At 42.6% G+C, this 19,809-nt stretch overlaps 1 protein-coding gene and 1 pseudogene across 5 annotated transcripts in view; one reads left to right on the top strand and one right to left on the bottom strand.

The window, feature by feature from the left end:
- Window positions 1–19,809, bottom strand: part of SH3GL3 (SH3 domain containing GRB2 like 3, endophilin A3) — a 115,299-nt gene that overhangs the window by 86,969 nt on the left and 8,521 nt on the right. The window lies entirely within an intron of this gene.
- Window positions 13,580–14,534, top strand: LOC139038774 (actin-related protein 3-like; annotated as a pseudogene).

Here is a 19,809-nt window from a genome sequence, read left to right as displayed (position 1 = left end):
TGCGTTATCAGCTTAATTTAAAATGCACACAGCTTCTAAACAATAAGAGGCACTTTTCTTTTCCATGAACAAAGACGTTTTATTCATATGTGAATAAAGCAAAGATTCTTTCTGTTCTATCTACATGAAGCAACTCTGCATTTCTATACAAAATGAGGTATTTTGCACCAGGCAGAGCCGTATTACAGAACCACTGTGCATTCTGGATGAGGTTGTCTGATTGCACATGCATTAATAACAAAAAGCACTTTGTATTACCAAATAAGAAAAATAAAAATACTTAAGCCCTCCATGACACACTCTTCTGTTTCTCCTTCAGCACAAGCGTTGATGAGCAAACCATACATTAATGCATTCACTGCCAACCTAGCACAGGGCGTGCTCCATAAGGGTGGAGAAAGTGTGTGGGCCCAGAGTGAAAGGACCAAATAAAAGAAACATGAACCTCCATACCCACTATTTTTGAATAGCTGTTGGTTAAATTTTTTCCAAGGGTATAATTTCAAATATGTTTTGTGAGGCTGGGGGTCGGAGGTGGGGCCCAGGGACGAAATTCCCCCAAAATGATTGCAAACTCGCTGAGACGGAAAAGGCTTGTAGCTGTTCAGTCACTAAGTCGTGTCTGACTCTCTGCGACCCCACAGACTACAGCACATTGGGCTTTCCTGTCCTTCACTGTCTGAGTTTGTTCAAACTCAGGTCCACTGAGTCAGTGATGCCATCCAACCATCTCATCCTCTGTCGCCCTCTTCTCCTCCTGCCCTTAATCTTTGCCAGCATCAGGGGCTTTTCCAATGACTTGTCTCTTCACATCAGGTGGCCAAAGTACTGGAGTTTCAGCTTCAGCATCAGTCCTTCCAATGAAGGACTGATATTCAGGGTTGATTTCCTTTAGGATTGACTGGTTTGGTCTCCTTGCATTCCCAGGGACTCTCAAGAGTCTTCTCCAGCACCACAGTTTGAAAGCAGCAATTCTCAAAAGATAGTTTCTACTTATTCTAGGGTTAAATCCCTGAATTATTCATATTTCAGGATAATTACAGAAGCATTATAAAAACAGCATATTCTTTAACGAACTTTGCTCTTTTGTCTCCAAAAGTTTAAACTGTCTTCTTAAGACTGTAAATATAGGGACTTCCCTGGCAGTCCAGTGATAACATTCCACATTCCAATGCAGAGGTTGGGGTTTCAATTCCTAGTCAGGGAGCTAAGATCCTACATGGCTCACGGCCAAAAGCCAAAACATAAAACAGAAGAATATTATAACAAATTCAATAAAGACTTTAAAAATGGTCCACATCAAGAAATCCTTTTTTTAAAAAAGAGTATAAGTATAGTTCTTAAGTTAAAGAGGATCCAACACTGACCAACCTACTAACAGGAACTGACACTTATCACAGCAATAAAACTGGATTTGAAATATGCAGTCTTAACTTAAAAACAAATTCTTCATTACTGCCACATTTGAGCAACAAATTACCAAGAAGTCCTGATCTCCTGGGTGAATAGCTAGTAAGAAACAACACAGCAGAAAATATAAACTAATTTAAAACTAGAATCCAGACTTCCCTGGTGGTACAGTAGATAATAACCCGCCTGCCAGTGCAGGGGACATGGGTTGGACACCTGGTCCAGGAAGATCCCATATGCCATGGACCAACTAAGCCCAAGCACCAAAACTACCAAACCCATGCTCTAAAGCCCATGCTCCACAACAAGAGAAGCCCTGGCTCACAGCAACTAGAGAAAGTCCTCTGGTAGCAATGAAGATGCAGTGCAGCCAAAAATAAACAAAAAAATAAATAAATAAAACTAGAATCCACAATGATCATTTGGAAGCAAAACATGAAAATCATCATGGTAGTCCTTGTTGTCCCCCAGCCCTCAGCAGTCTGCATGGAGGGACTTTACTCCAATAGCAATATCCTTGGGTTCTGATCTTAGTACATGCAGGGCATGCCTCCCCAATCTTCAACTCCAAAGCAGGCCAACCTATGTCATCCTGTATTCTTCACCTAAGACAAGATTTAAGCAAAATGTCCGTAGACAACTCCAATGCCTCACCTCTATGTCTCATCCTTTTGCAAGAAAAATCTCTTAAATGTGTGGTTCTTTTAAAAAGCATACTCTCCTGCCCTGGAACTCAGACAGGTTCCTGCCCCTGGGCCTTTGCACAGGCTGTCCCCTCTGCCTAGCACACATTTCCAGCAGATATCTACACAGCCACCTTCCTCACCTCTGAGTATTTGCTTAAATGTCACCTTCACAATGAGATGTACACTGACCATCCTAATTAAAACTGCAATTTAAAACTGCTCAATGTGTATTTTAAAATGTTAATTCCATAAATATTAATTCCATTAATTCCATAAAATATTAATTCCACGTGTGCATGCTAAGTTGTGTGTGATTCTGCAATCCCAAGGACTGTAGCCCGACACACTTCTCTATGGAATTGTCCAACCCACTGGAGTGGGTTGCCATTTCCTGCTCCAGGGGACCTCCCTGACCCAGGAATTGAACCCACATCTCCTTCTTGGCAGGTGGATTCTTTACCATCTGAGCCACCTGGGATACACCCATAAATGCTCACGAAGTGTTTAATTCCCAGTAAGATCTTAGGGGAGGCAACTTTGTGACAGCCTGTCTCCTGTTCCCACCTCTGCCCCTCTTAGGTCTATTCTCAAAGGAACAACCAGAATGATCTTGCCAAAATTTAAGTCCACCTCGACCCCCCAATATTCCAGAACCCTGCAATGGCTTCTCTCTCCACTCAATATAAATGCCAAAGTCTTTACAGCAAGGCCCCACAGGAACAGTCTCTCATCCTCCCTGACCATCCCTCTCTCCATTGCTCATTCTGCTCCAGCTACTCTCCTGCCCTGGTACTCAGACAGGCTCCTGCCCCTGGGCCTTTGCACAGGCTGTCCCCTCTGCCAAGCACACTTTTCTAGCAGATATCTGCACAGTCACCTTCTTTACCTCCAAGTATTTGCTTAAATGTCACCTTCTCAATTAAATGTACACTGACTATCCTATTTAAAACTGCAACTGCCCCCATGCCTACCTCTATCTATTGCCCCAACCCATCCCCCCATTTTTAAAAAAAAGTTATTTATTTATTTATTTATTTATTTAGCCACATTGGGTTTGGGTTTGATGGCAGGATCTTCACTGGGTCATGCTGGATCTTTGGTTTAGATACACAGACTCTCCAGTTGGGGCACTTGAGCTCAGTAGGTACTCCCCAGTATATGGGATCTTAGTTCTCTGACTAGGGATCAAACCCAGGTCATCTGCATTGCAAGGCAGATTCTTAACCACTGGACCATCAGGGAAGTCCCAATCCATCTTCCCTTTGTTCTACATTTTCTTTTTCTCCCAAGGCCTCATGACTTTTGAACCTACCATGTAATATACCTATTGGTTTTTTATACAAACACATCCCAAGCACCTAGAAGTGTCTGGCACATGGTATGTACTCAATAAATAAGTTTCAAATGAACAAATGATTCTTTGCAAAGATCCAAGATGAATCACTGAAAAGAAATTAAAACCAATGAAAGATATCAGTAAAGGTCATTAGCTAAAAATAAGTACACACAAAAATGAATTTTCAAATCTTGATAATAACCAGCTAGGAAAATTACATATTTTTAAGCAGAAGAATTATTTATATAAATAGAACCTAAGACAGTAAACAAGGAAGAACAGAGCTATGAGGCTCCCCAGCTTCTCAGCCACTCCTAGAAGCCTTTGATCTCTGAAGGAGAAGGGGTTTGAAAAGTCACACACTAAAAAACACACAGAAGAAAAGAGCCAATTCATGCCAGCAACAAAAAACATTAAATACTTCGAGTACTTAAGAAGAATTTGTTAGACCTATATTGAAATAAAGCCTACAAAATTTTTACTGAGGGACATAAAAGAATTCAAAAGTAAATGGCAAGACATGGTAAATTCATAAGTGGGAGGATTCAAAAATCCCAAACAAGCTGTTTTTCCACAGGTAATTATATAACACACTGCCAACAACTCTTAACGGCAATATTTTGAGAAAACTGATAAATAGATCCTAAAACTCGTCTCGAAAATAAAAATGCAAAAAGAAGAAAACAGAAAGTGCCCAAATCCATAGAAAGAGCAACAATCAGAATAGAAGGTTTAGAAATAGAGCCAATATGTAGCATCTAGTTTGACAAGGCAGATGGCATTTAAATCAATAGGAAGAGGCCAAATTATTTAGTAAACTCACTAACCACATTATGGATGAGCAAATGGCAACCCACTCCAGTATTCTTGCCTGGGAAATCCCATGGGCAGAGGAGTCTGGCAGGCTACAGTCCATGGGGTCACAAAAAGTTGGACACGACTGAGCAACTAAACAGCAACCATTAACCATATAAATGACATTGAGGGGAAAGCACTGCTATAACAATGTGCGGTGCCTTGCTTAATCGCTCAGTCATGTCCGACTCTTTGAGATCCCATGGAATGTGGCCTGCCAGGCTCCTCTGTCCATGGGGATTCTCCAGGCAAGAATACTGGAGCACATTGCCATGCCCTCCTCCACGGGATCTTCCCAAACCAGGGATCGAATCCAGGTCTCCCACATTGCAGGCAGATTCTTTATAGCTTCAAAAAAATTTTTCTGGTGAATTCACAGTTTAAGTATTTTAAAAATGGGGGACTTTCTTCATGGTCCAGTGGCTAAGAATCCATGTTGCCAATTCAGGGGGCCTGGGTTTGATCCCTGGTCAGGGAACTAGATTCGATATGCCACAACTAAGATCTGGCACAGCCAAATAAATAGATAAATATTTTAAAAATGAAACCATATAAATAAAGCCACCATAGGTAGGTGAACATTGGTGTAATCTCAGATAGAAACCTTCCTAAGCATGACTTCAAAATCAGAAGCTATAATAAAAAAGACTAATAAAAACTCACTATTGTAAGTAAATAAATAAATTCTATTACATTAAAACAAACAATTTTGTTCTGTCCAAAGACACCATCCAGTCATTACAGAGTGAAAAGACAAGCCAGAGAGTAGGAGAATACATGTGCGCAACACGTAACAGCAAAGGCCAGTACCCAGAATGTATTTTAAAACCGCCATAAATAAGAAAAAGAAAACTACTTTTAAATGGACACAGTACCTGAACAGGCACGTCACTAAAAGGGAAATTCAAGTGGCCAATGAATAAATAAAAATGTTCAGTCTCTTGGTGTCCAAGAAAACATAAAGTACAACACCAATGTGTTATCCGTACATACATACCAAAGTACTGGCAATACCAAGTGTTAGTGAGGATGTAAACTGTATGAAGAGGTTCTTAGAAATAATAAAACACAAACACCACGTAAGATGCTAAGCCCTATTCCTGAGTAGTAATGGGAGACAGGTGTGCTGAGCACTGGGCGCAATACGAAACTGAATCCGGAGTAGCAGCAGTTAAGTGCGGCAGCCTCACTGTCTTCTACTGGTGTCTTCCACCTACACTCACATCCGCGAAACGTGACAGTGGCTGCAGACATCACTTACAGTGAGTACCAGAACTGCTGGGGCGCTGAGGCAGCCCCAGAAAGGTGCAAAAAGCTTTCTGTTGTGATTACCAAGCCCTGTAAACGATTCCCACATTTAATCTGCAAGCCGGCTCTTTCCACCACACCTGTGAAGAAAATGCATCCTCCCCAGGAGAAGGTAATTCCTCAACACTAACTAGACCCTTGGGGCTTCCCTGGTGGCTCAGCAATAAAGAATCTGTCTGCAAAGCAGGAGACTAGGGTTCGATCCCTGGGTCAGGAAGATCCCCTGTAGGAGGAAATGGCAACCTATCCAGTATTCTTGTCTGGAAATCCCATGGACAGAGGAGCCTGGTGGGCTACAGTCCATGGGGTCACAGAAGTGTCAAACACAACGGAGCGGCTAAACAACAGCAACAAAACTAGACCCTCAGGGAGCAGGCTGCAATTCAGACACGCAGTCATCACAGTCTCCAACCAAAGCCACATCTTCAGATGCCTCTAAATCATTCTCCAGATCAGAAGTTTGTGTTATTCCTGGAGAGAAATCTGATCTCTATATAACTTGTCTGAAAGTGAAGCTACCGCAGTTAACATGATTTATAAAGTATCTATTTTTCTAATGAATCATCAAATTTCTTTCCTTTCCTACAAATTGTCTGAAAGGAGGCTTATAAGTCTTAAATGCAAAATAGGTTCTCATATTTAAGATCTTACATCCTAACAAGAAAATAATAAATCAACCTTTAAATGTCTGTTCTCCTTGTGATATCAATAACCCCATTCTGAATTCCACCTTTTCCTTCCCATTAAACAGGACCAGGATAAGCAAAGTGAATTTTTTTTTAAAAATGTGTAAGTCAACAGGAGACAAAAACATTGGAGCAAAAAGTACTTTTATGACGTTCTTTACAAATCTAAAATTGAAATTTCCTTAAGATATATCCTTCATAATTTGGTTTATATCAGCATACCTTGGAGATATTGTGGGTTTGGTTCCAGACCATCACAATAAAGTGATGAACACAATAAAATCACAGAAATGCTTGTTTTCCAGCACATAAAAAAGTTATGTTTGGGCGGTACTATAGTCTTCTAAGTATGCAATAACATTATGTCTAAAAAAAAACAGTTACATAACAATTTTTAAAAAGCTTCTTGATAAAAAGTGCTCTACATCATCCAAGCCTTCAGCAAGTCATTATCTTTTCGCTGGTGGAGAGACTCAAACGGAAGCAGCAGGGAATCTCATGAGATGCTCCAGGTTTGGATTCAGTACAGAACCTTTCAAGAATTAAAGCTCTGTCCAATTGCTTTAAGGTACTCCATGATCACAATCAGCAACGTCTGCCCCATTCATTCATTCATACGTATGTAATGAGCGACTACCAGGGTCCTGTTCCCCCTCTGTGCTAAGTCCCAGAAAAACAGTAAGACAATTCCAGTCCTCAAGGAGATCCAAATCTACCCAAAGAAACATGCGTCATTCACTAAAAAAATATTTACTGAGTGCCTAGCTGGAGTGCTAGACTCTCCTCTTGGCCTGGAGACTCCATGACTAATAGTCAATAAAATGACCACAGAATGGTAAACAATGAGAACTGTACTGATTACAACCCCGAGTAAATGACTGCATGCAAGTTCAGTCATGTCTGACTCTGTGTGACCCCATGGACTGACCCCAAGCCTCCTCAGTTCATGGGATTCTCCAGGCAAGAATACTGGAGTGGGTTGCCACTTCCTTCTCCAGGGTATCTTCCCAACCCAGGGATTGAACCCCGTGTCTCCTGCATTGGCTGGTGAGTTCTTTAGCAATGAGGCACCAGGGAAGCTTGAGTAAATGATTACTAGTGTTTTAATGAGTTGTACTGGGACCTGAGTCAGGTATCCTGTCACTATATAGGGTTTTAAGAAGCAAACAAATAAAAAAAAATTATGAAGCTCCAATACTTTGGCCACCTGATGCGAAGAACCAACTCACTGGAAAAGACCCTGATGCTGGGAAAGATTGAAAGCAGGAGGACCAGGGGACAACAGAGGATGAAATGGTTGGATGGCATCATCGACTCAAAGGACTTGAGTTTGAGAAAACCTGGGAGATCGTGAAGGCAGGGAAGCCTGGCATGCTGCAGTCCATGGGGTCGCAAAGAGTTGGACATGGCTGAGGGACTGAAAAAGAACAAATACAAAACAACAGGGCCTGGGTTCCAAATGGGGAGATCTGGATAAAGTCCTGGAAAATGGAACCAGAATCCAGGAGCCTAGCAAGTCCTTGATATTTTGCAGGATGTGTTCTTTCAGGAAAAGGTACCAGTGTGCTGAAAAACTGACCTATGAAATTGGACAGGATCCCACTGAAAGGAACGGAGTAAGGAAGTCCTGTTGACCACTTGATACCAGCGAGGGGGCCTCAGAACAGATACCAGCTCACACTGCATGATTCAGAAGGACCCACCCACATTCTGAGTCCAGGTCCCAAACTCTAACCAGTTCCATGGAGCTTGACAACATTTTGGTTACCAATGTTTTGCAGGGGACTACAGGTGGCCACAGTCCCTTATATGGGGTATGGGATAAAGAAATAAGCCCCTGTATTGAATATAATGATTGTAATAAGGTATAATGACAGTAGTAACTTTGCAGGCATTTCTATATACATATACTTCATCCACTTTTTAAGCCTTATGAGAATCATACATATTGAACCTGTAACTATAAAGTATTTAAGAGAAATTGACAGAATGTATAAATGGTATTGTTTGTGGGATTTCATTGGTTAAATTTATAAAACTATTCAAAGAGCAAGTGAAATGAGTGCTTTTCATTTTCAACACCAGTATTACTAGATTTACAAATGAATCTACAAGATTTCACCTATGGGTGATGCCATGCATGTGTGCTCAGTCATGCGTGCTAAATCTTATCCAACTCTTTGTGAACCCATGGGCTGTAGCCTGCCAGGCTCCTCTGTCCATGGGATTTCCCAGGTAAGAATACTGGAGTAAGTTGCCACTGCCTCCTCCAAGGGATCTTCCCAACCCAGGGATCAAGCCAGTGTCTATGCATTGGCAGGCAGATTTTTACCACTGAGACACCTGGGAAGCCCTATGGGTGATTCCATGACCTTCCAATGCATCACATCAGGAAGTAAGGGCCTCTAATAACAGAATATTTGTCTAGCTTTAAACCAGCTTTTCTCCTCTTTCATAGTTTGGCTAATATTCCTTAATTCAACACATTTCCAAGCAGGCTAACTTCTTCCAAACGCTATGGAAGCTCAGCAAATATAAACTAGACAAGCCAAGCTCTGTGTCATCCAAAGGTCTTGCTCAAAATTTTCAAGCAGGGTTTGCTTGTGACTCAGAATATACACCCTAAAATGTCATTTAGTCTCCCACTCTTCAGAGCACATTTCAAATACCAACCTCCTTTCGAAACCAACTTCCATACCACAACAGTGCACGCACCACATGGATCTCTCTGAATCTGAATTCGCTTACACTTTAAGCTTCAACACGTTCCAAAGTGAAGAGATGTTCAGATCCTGTAAATCTTACCCATACCACTTCACAAAAGTCTGCCCTGTTGCAAGAATGCATGTTCAAGAAACAGGTTAAGACTCTTGAAGAAATGCTAAAATTAAATCCAGAGAAGGTTCTAGCCCAAAGAAATGCTTCACATAATACTGATAAGTTGAAAATCTTCAGCCATTGATGTTTGGTAAAGAACCTCACTGCTGTTTAATTATCCAAGGTCATTTCCACTTGCCTCCATCAAACTTTCTCCAGATCAGAGTCCTTGTTGTCAGTTCACTCAATAAAAAAACATATGACCTGACTCTGTGAGCTCACGAAGGGCACCAAGCTTCCTGGGAAGAAGTTCTCTTTCTCTCCCCTGTGATGCCAATTCTTTCAACATCATCCCAGATTCACAATGTTCCAGCCAGTGTATCTTCTTACAAAGGTATCAGAGACAAGGATCCATTTTCACTCAAAATACCATGACACCAAATGTGTGGGTTTTTCTTTCCACCCAACAACCAATTCCCTAATTCTCCAATACCAACTGAGTGTCTTACAATTGAGTTCTGACACTGGCTACCTAAAGCTGGCATCAGACTCCACAGGTTTCAAGGCTCCATCCCATTGAGACTGCCCAGACTTCAGATGCCAGGCACAAGTATGGAGTCTCCAGGTTACCCATACTTCTGTCTGACTTGGCTACTGGGGGCTGAAAAAATATTCACAACCTAAGAGTGAAGAGTTATGTTTTATTCAGTGGGAGTTTTTAGGACTTAAGCCTGGGAGGCAGCATCTCAAATAAGCCTAAGAGGACTGCTCCAAGGAGGGGAGGGGAAGAGTCAGATTAAATAAATTTTGCAACAAAGAGCAGGTAGTCAGAACATCAAAAGATTGTGCTTAACTGAGTCCAGTTCTTTGTGACACCATGGACTGTAGCCTGCCAGGCTCCTCTGTCCATGGGATTTCCCAGAGAAGAATACTAGAATGAGTTATCATTTCCTTCGCCAGAAGATCTTCCAGACCCAGGGATCAAACTCACGTCTCCTGTGTCGGCAGGGAAATTCTTCATGACTGTGCCACCTGGGAAGCCCCTACTGACAACAGGTACAAACTAACCAATAGGCTTAATTCCCCTTCTTGATTTCACCTGGAAAGGACACATTGGTTCAGCTTCTTCATTTTCCATAAAAGTAGAGGCCCAGAAGGGTTAAGTGATTCTCCCAAGATCACAAAGCACAGGCAGATTGAAATCTAAAACTGCTGTGCCTCAGGGTTACTGGACCATTCAATATGAAAGGATGCTTGTGTATCTAGTTAAATAGGAAGAAAGATACTGTTTGCAAACACAGCAAGCTGCCCCTAGACTGTCAGCTACTACTGGAGACTAGGGAGAGGTTCAACCCCAACACAAGAAGCAGGAAATACCCTGGAAAAGCAAACCCGATGAAAGAGGAGAAAGGGATGGAGAAATGGCGGTAACAGTAGTTAACCCTGTGTGCATGCATGCTCAGACATGTCCGACTGTTTGTGACCCCATGGACTGTAGCCTGCTAGGCTCCTCCGTCCATGGAATTCTCCAGGCAAGAATATTGGAGTGGATAGCCATTCCCTTCTCCAGGGGATCTTTCTGACCCAGGGATCGAACCTGGGTCTCCTGCACTGCAGGCAGATTCTTGACCTTCTGAGCCACCAGGGGAACCTTCACCCAAGGCTCTGCCCCTTCCTTAACCTGCAAATTGTCCTGGGTCTTGCCTTCTCAGAGAGACATGACCTCATCCCAATAGCTTTCGGTTAAATGGCTTGGCCCTCCCTCTCTGTTCCTCCTATGGACCCATGCATTCTCCCCTGCCTCACACCCACCTTTTCTCACTGCCCCAAATACCCTCAAGAGACCTCAGTGAGCAAATCAATAGCCTTATCAAAGAAAGAATATGTCATGCTGTCTATAGAGCTTTTTGTCCTTGGAGAAGTAAATTAAATAAGTCCAATAATATTTGTTCTTTAACAGTCTATGCCAGTCTTCTGATATTACAGTCCTTATTTTGATGACAAGCTTCCAAGAATTTTTCAATTACGGCAATTTCAGCTGATTTCCATTCCCAAAGAACCTCCACCTAAATCTACCAAGGAGAATAGATACACCATATTTCTTTAAAATATGCGTGTCTGGCAACTCAAAAGGGTACCATCTGGTTCGCATAATTTCTGCATGAAATTATGCAGTTTCTGAAAAGCCTATACAACTTATATGAGCCACTCCTGCTGCCACAGAAGCCAAAACATTCCATGGCTATTGTACAAATTGACTCAGGTTAACTGAGGCTGAAACTGGCCATGGTCCTTATAATGATCAACACCCTGAGAATGCAGCTCACCAATTAAAATATACATATTTAATCAATGTCATACTAGAGAGGAAAGATAAACATGGAAATGACATCATCCTCAAGAATCATTTTTGAGCCCTGGGAAAAGTAAGTAGAGAACTGGCAAGGAAAGCAATTGGGACTCTTTCAAAATGAAGCAAAGGAGAAGGCAAAATGAAGTCGGAATAATTAAAAGAAGGGAGCAATCATGGAGAGGAGGGAACCCAGTGAGGGGAATCAGTACTGTTTCCCTGGTGAGGAATCACAGTGAGACGCATGGCAAAACACCTAACAACCTGTACCCCATCCTAGTAAAAACATCTAGGTCATTCCTTGTCAGCAGTGTAAACTCTGGATAGAGGAGTCCATAGGTGTGTGACAGCCAGTGACCTTGGGGTACTCAAGTCTCCTGAATTACAAAGTAAGAATGTATTCCAGCACAGGACTCTACCCAGGTCACCAGGATGAATCAGACTTGTTAAGTGACTGGAGAACCTCCAAAAACACACAAGCCAATTGCAGATGCAGACAAAACGTTTTCAGCGTTCTGTCCAGGGCTTCAGGAATGCTCACACCAGCATAAGCAAATTCCCTAGACGTACAGCTCAGAACAGAGGTCGGCAAACATTTTCTGTGAGGGACCAGAAAGTATATTTCAGGCTTTGCGCTCTATGTTGTCCCGTCACTACTATTTGATTCTGCATTGTGCCATAGACATATGAGCATGGAAATGAGCTGGGGTGTGTATGCCAATAAAACTTTATTTACAGACTGAAATTTTAATCATATGTCATTATCATGTGTCATTAAAAATGTAAAAATCATTTTTAGCTCACAGGTTATATAAAAATACAGACGATGGGCTGTCTTTGACCCATGGGCCAATTTACCAACTTGTGACTGAGAACTGCTATTCAATAGAGGCTAAACAAGTGACACATGGTTCAAATGAACGATAAAGACACCCTGAATTTCTGCAAAGATTGAAAATGATGAGGAAGAGAGTGGAGGGTAGGAACAGCTTTCTCTCATGCAATGGTGACAAATACTGGACTGCATTTGTCTTGGAATCACAGAGGCCTGTCCTTGAGTCCTTATAAGACCACTTACCAGCTGTACGACCTTGAGCAAGTTTCACTCAACCTTGTCAAACCGAATTCCCTCGCTTGTAAGAGGAGGAATATGATGAGTATCTTCTTTTTTTCAATAATCATTTTTTAATTGAAATATAGTTCACGTACAATGTTGTGTTAGTTTCAGGTGTACAGCAGAGGTATTCAGACATATGTGTGTGAGTGTGTGTGTGTATATATATATTCTTTTTTACATTCTTTTCCATTATAGGCTAGTACCTTCTGGATAGAGGCTATCAAGGAGATGAAATGAGATGCTGCCTCTAAAACTACTTTGCACAGTACTCAGCACCTCTACAAAAAAAAGCTAATTAGCATTATTATTATACTCATGGAATGATAAGTTGATTGACTGCAAAACATTCTTCCTGGATATGAAGACAACATTTCCTGGATGAGAAGAAGTTCAGACTCCTAATTTATGGAAGTCAAAGCTCCAAATAAGGTAGATACCAGAGACGAACGTAAAACACAAAAACAGAATATTTTAATTTGGTGAAACACCCCAGATATTCACCTATTGGGAGCCTGTGCTCAGTCGCTCAGTCATGTCCAACTCTTTGTGACCCCACAGACTGTAGCCCACCAGCTTCTCTGTCCACAGGATTTCCCAGGCAAGGATACTGGAGTGGGTTGCTATTTCCTCCTCCAGAGGATCTTCCAGGGTCAGGGGTCTAACATGCATCTCCTGCATTGGCAGGTGGATCGTTTACCACTGTACCACTTGGGAGTCTCCATTTTCTATACAAGTTGTGAGCCTGAATTCATGAGAAAAGAATGCAAGCACCAACAGTCCATCTCAATAGGCATTTCTAAAGACTCCCATGAGAGCGGCCTGCCTGGGTGGTATAGGAGGTAGCCACTGACCAAGCCTGCCTCCACTTCTGCTTGCTCTCTCTAACCCTTACTCCACGACTAAGACAGTGGCCAGCTGCGGATGGTCAGATAGCTTCTATCTCCCCCTGCCCAGCCCTGGCCCCGACCAGCACCAAACAGGCAGTGGCAGTGGCAGCAGCAGGTGACAAGGAGGATGGTGGATGGCTGCCAGCCTGTGTGGTGGACTGTGGCACAGGGCATTGCCATTAAGAAGTCAGCAAAAATGGATGAACAAGCTCAAAGGTGGTGGATGAAATGTGTTGGTGGCCCAGACTTCTTTATTGCTGATGAAGCAACAGGAAAACCTTCATATGTTTAAAAAAAAAAAAAAAGGTGGCCCATCAGAACTTCCCTGGTGGTACAGTGGCTAAGACTCTGCGCTTCCAATGCAGGGGGCCCAAGTTCGATCCCTGGTCAGGGAACTAGATCCCACATGCTCCAACTAAAAAAATATCCCATAGGCCACAACTAAAGATCCCAAGTGCTGCAACTAAAAGACCTGGTATGGCCAAGTAAATAAATATGCAAAAATAAATATTTAAAAAGTGGCCAATCTGCCACGGCATAGTTGAAGACTGGTACTTGATGGAAAGCTTTATGGAGCAAATGATCTTTAAGAGCAGAACCTGAAGACCATTTTTTTGGACTGAATCTCCACTGAATACTCCAGACAACAGGAAATACACTGTTGAAATAATGTTCTAGGCCTGTACATTCCTGGGCAGGCCATTCTTGCCTAAGCTGCATCCTAGACCTCAAGACAAGCAGGAGAACAGTCTGTCTATTGGTACAATACCAGACAGTGGAATCAGTATCACTCAGGTCATCCCTGTGACTGAAGGGCACGTGATTGTCAGCTATATTAAGCACACACTCCAAACACAGGATGAAATAGAACATATGTTATTCAGCAATTGCTGGGAGATGGAGACAGAGGAATCCCTCAGAGCAATCCTGGGAAACTTCAAAGAACACTATAGCTACGCCTGCCCAGATTTAGTAAAAGAGCTTAACAAGTATGAACAGATGGATCAAAGTGGATTAAACAGTACACTAGAATCAATGCTATCTCAAAGAATTTTCCATTAGTGTTGCTTTTGTTTTGTTAACCTTTTGGATATCTCATTATACAGCAACTTTTTAATTTGTATTTATTTATTTATTGGCTACACTGGGTCTTCATTGCTGAACAGGTGCTTTTCTCTAGTTGCAGAGAGCAGGGGCTACACTCTAGTTGTGGTGTGCAGGCTTCTCATTACGGTGGCTTCTCTTGTTGCAGAGCATGGGCTCCAGGCACATGGGCTTCAGTAATTGTGGCACTCAGGCTTAGCTGCCCCACAGCTTATAGAATCTTCCCGGACCAGGAATCAAACCCATGTCCCCTGCATTGGCAGGCAGATTCTTAACCGCTGGACCACCAGAGAGGTCCAGGTGTTGGTTACCGAGGGAGTCTTAGGACCTGAATTTTCTTTTCATCTAGAGTGTGCTAATTCAGACTTTACTCAACCTATCTCAGAAGCTGTAGATGAAGGCATTGACAATTGTCCTACTGATGTCAGACGTCTTCTCTACAAGAAGATTGTCCTCTCTGGAGGTTCAACCATATTCAAGGACTTTGCACATCGCTTGCAAATAGATTTGAAAAGAACCATAGATGCCAGGATGAAATTAAGGGAGGAACTAAGTAGTGACAGATTGAAGCCAAAATTTATCATACAAATCATTACACCCAAAACGCAGTGACAGGCAGTTCGGTTTGGAGGATCCATGCTGGCTTCCACATCAGAATTCTGCCACATATGCACATCCTGTGTGTGCATGCTCACTCGCATTTGCCTCTTTGCAAACCCCCTGGATTACAGTCCACCAGGCTCCTCTGTCCATGGAATTTTTCAGGCAAGAATACTGAAAATAAATAAATTAATTTAAAAAAAAGAATGAAGGCTATATGTATACCTATGGCTGATTCATGCTGATGTATGGTAGAAACCAATGCAATAGTGTAAAGCAATTATCCTTCAATTAGAAATAAAAAAATAAAGACACTTTTCAATGATATATTTTTTAAAAAAGAAAAATACTGGAGTGGATTGCTATATCCTTCTCCAGGAGATCTTCCCCACCCAGGGATAGAACCTGCATCTCCTATGCCTCCTGCAACTCCTGCATTGCAGGCAGATTCTTTACCATCTCTGCCACCAGGGAAGTACCATACCCACTTGTACTCCTTCAAAATGAATCTGGGCCTCCATCCACTATTTCCCAGGAAAGAAAGCCACTGTTGAAAATCAAGAGAAATAAACGTGAATTATTGGCCTTGGGCTTCCACGTGTCTGAGCCTTCACTGCTGCTGCTGCTGCTCAGTCGCTTTAGTCTGACTCTGTGCGACCCCATGGACTGTAGCCCAGCAGGCTCCTCTGTCCCTGGGATTCTCTAGGCAAGAATACTGGAGTGGGTTGTCATTTCCTTTTCCAGGGGATCTTCCCAACCCAGGGATCGAACCCGAGTCTCCTGCATTGCAAGCAGATTCTTTACTGCTGAGCCACCAAGGAAGCCCCAAGTCTTTGCTGCTGCTAAGTCGCTTCAGTCGTGTCCGACTCTGTGAGACCCCATAGACGGCAGCCCACCAGGCTCCCCCGTCCCTGGGATTCTCCAGGCAAGAACACTGGAGTGGGGTGCCATGTCCTTCTCCAATGCATGAAAGTGAAAGTGAAGTCGCTCAGTCGTGTCTGACTCTTAGCGACCTTATGGACTGCAGCCCACCAGGTTCCTCTCTCCATGGGATTCTCCAAGCAAGAGTACTGCAGTGGGTTGCCACTGCCTTCTCCAAAGTGTTTGCTATTTATTGACAAATTAAGGCATTGTATAGGTTGTTTCACTCTGAAATTTCTACATTACATGCTAAATGCCAACACTGTGCCTAGTCCTGAATATCACTCCTTCATACTGAGAACTCAGCCCTTGAAGAGATATGACCACAAGGTTTAAATGAAAACTCTGTCTTTTCTTGGAAAAAGTGCTTGATCTAAGATGTCAATTTGAAGGGATCCAAGATAAAAAAAATTCAATATTGGTTAATTTTGTTAAACAAATTTAACAAGTTGGCCAAAAACTTTGTTCAGGGACATCATACAGAAAAACTCAAATGAACTTTTTGGCTAACCCAATACATAAGATTAATTAAAATCTTTCTTAAGATACATAACTTTGACTTATGAGATGCCAAGGGTCAATGAGAACATCAGGGAAGGGGTCCTATCTACCTTAGACTATTCTAGAAACCATCTATTCTTTCATCCTCTTCTCAGATTAGTCCCAAGTAGGTCAAAGCGCTTGCTCCCCCTCATTTCTTGCCAACGTTCTCACAGTCACGTGAGGCTGCCCACTCACTTCACAGCCTGCCTTCTGCCGCTCTGTCTGCTCAGCACTGACGAATTCGTATCTGGACTTGACAGCTCTCTGCCCTCATGCCTGATCATTCCACAGTTCCCACATCAAGCCAGCCAAGTTCCATCAAAGAGTCAAACACAATAGCACATGGGCAAACATTCAGCCTGGTTCCATCCAATCTGCCTTCCAACAAGGTTTCCAGGAAACGTCCAGAACAAAAAGCCAAGAGCTGTCTCTACAGAGACCATATTCATCTCCTAAGCAAGTTCCTGGCCACACCACAAGTGACCAAGAATTATCCTTCTACTATTCAAACTTGAGGGGAAGTTAACCTGCAGATAAACCATGTGTGCTAGTTGACCGTTTGGCAGTGCACCATGTAAATTCATCACACATGCTTCTTCTGGCCCCGCACAGCTCTTTTAAAATTTAAATGAATTGCCAATATTTCAAAACTAGGAAATTCCATTTTTTAAAAATCTGGATTTTGAACATTTCTCCTCTCTTCCCGTCAAATCAAGAGCATCCAGGCAAACAATAGGTTGGAGTTCAACAGAAGGAAGTTATCCAGGTTCCAATTCTCAAAACCTGCTGAATGTTCATTCAATATTAGCAGATGGTTCCAGTAGTGTTTAAAAGACTTAGGATTCCACAAGGGACAAACTGGGCCAGAAAGACCAGACAGTCAGACCCTCTAAGAAAGGATTTGATTTGGGTAACTCAAAGGACTTCTGCTTCAGGGAAGATGGAATAGATACACTTTCTCTATTCCTGCCACAAATTACAACCAAAATCCTTGGCATTATATATAACACAAATCTAGGAAGGCCCAAGCAGGTGGAGAAAAGGAGCTACACTGAGTAGGCACCTCAGGGCCCAGGAAATGACACAGTAGTGAGCTTCCATTTTCTTATTCTTTCATAATCCAAGACTTGAAGCTGAAGAAGCAGCAGTCTAGAAATACCAACAGATACAGGAAAACAGACAAATAAACTCAATAAAGGCCTGCTCTCTCTAGTCAAAGGACCAGGCAAGGGGCAGTCTAGCAACACAGAAATTATTAGACAATATCTAAACTATTAGAAATTACAAGATAATAGCCACATCTCCGATGGCTCAGCAGTTAAAGAATCCTCTGGTAATACAGGAGACACGGATTTGATCCCTGGTTCAGGAAGATGCTCTGGAGAAAGAAATGAAAACCCACTCCAGTATTCTTGCCTAGGAAATCCCATGGACAGAGGAGCCTGGCAGGCTACAGTCCAAAGGGGCGCAGATTCAACTGAAATACAACTGAGCGACTGAGCATGCACACACTCTACTCCAGCTTTACTAAACACCATAGAAAGAACTGTGACCCCATCCCCACTGACATGGTAAAGGATGAGTGGAATGCAGGAACTTGCATCTTTGCCACATTATTACAAGATGATCCAGCACCCCCCAATTCCCTCTCTCCCTGGGTGGTGCCAGAGAAAGCCAAGTAGGGAGTCCCTACCAGGCGATAACAAGCTCTACCCAGCTCCTCCCACCCCTTCAGTGTCGGCTGAGACCAGATCGGGGAGCCTGGACCTCCCTCCCACAGCAGTACTAAGGAGCCCACTCACCCTTCTTGTGGGTGAGGAGGCCAGAGGAGGCCTTGGAGGATGTCAGGACTTCTACCAGCACTCCAAAGGAATGAGGCCACCCCTCCCATGGGTGTGAGTTGAGGCCACGTGGGGAACACCAACAAGGCACGTCTATCCATCTCGGCCAGAGGGGTATCAGCAGCTTAGTGAGGCACCAGAATGCTCACTCCCACACAGCAGTAAGGAGGCACAAACCTCAAATGTCAACAGTCTAAGTGAGAAGCCTGGACACTAACCCCCACTTGGAAGTAACAAGGCCAATGCCACCACCTTCCCCTGCCAGAGCAGTGGAAAAGAAAGCCAATAAAAACAGACAATTTAAATAAGATCTAGAGTCTCATAAAATAATACTGAAAGGCCCAAGGTTCTATTTTAAAAATCCTGCCATCATGAGGGTATGGCCGAGATAGTGGATTAGAATGACCCTGAGCCCACCTACCATGGGTACACCAGAATTATAACTATTTACAGAGCAACTATGGATGAGAATGACCTGAAGACTAGCAAAAAAGGTGTTCCACAACAAAAGATGTAACAAAGGAACCACAGTGGGACAAGTAGGAGGGGCAGAGACATGGTGTAGTCAAGATCATACCCCCAGCTAGATATCCACAAACGGGAGGATAATTACAATTGCAGAGATTCTACCCTAGGAGTAATGGAAATAGTGACAGACTTTATTTCCTTAGGCCCCCAAATCACTACAAATGGTGACTTCTGCCATGAAATTAAAAGACACTTGCTCCTTGGAAGAAAAGCTATGATGAACCTAGACAATGTATTAAAAAGCAAAGATATCATATTGCCAACTAAGGTCCATATAGTCAAAGCTATGGTTTTTCCAGTAGTCATGTACATATGTAAGAGTTGGACCATAAAGAAGGCTGAGCACTGAAGAATTGATGCTTTTGAACTGCGGTGCTAGAGAAGACTCTTGAGAGAGTCCTTTGGATAGCAAGGGGATCAAACCAGTCCATCCTAAAGGAAATCAACCCTGAAAATTCACTGGAAGGACTGATGCTGAAGGTGAGGCTCCAATACTTTGGCCACCTAATGCCAAGAGCCAACTCAATGGACATGAGTTTGAGCAAAGTCTGGGAGATAGTGAAGGACAGGGGAACCTGCTATATGCTGTGGTCCATGGGGTTACAAAGAGTTGGACACAACTGAACAACTGAACAATGACAAAACAGCCACAATAAGTTGGTAAATGTTGAAAAGATATAAATATGAAGTGAAAATTACTAAATGTGAAGTGAGGGGGAGTAGAAATGCAAGATTGTTAAAATGCATTCAAGCTTAAGAAGTTATCAACTTAATTCATGTATATATATGCTGTTATATATAAATCTCAGTTGGTAAAGAA

The sequence above is a fragment of the Odocoileus virginianus genome, chromosome 16, assembly GCF_023699985.2.
Source record: "Odocoileus virginianus isolate 20LAN1187 ecotype Illinois chromosome 16, Ovbor_1.2, whole genome shotgun sequence".
NCBI lineage: Eukaryota > Metazoa > Chordata > Mammalia > Artiodactyla > Cervidae > Odocoileus > Odocoileus virginianus.
The sequence above is the reverse complement of the archived record's forward strand: the minus strand, read 5'-3'. Positions and strand labels throughout refer to the sequence as shown.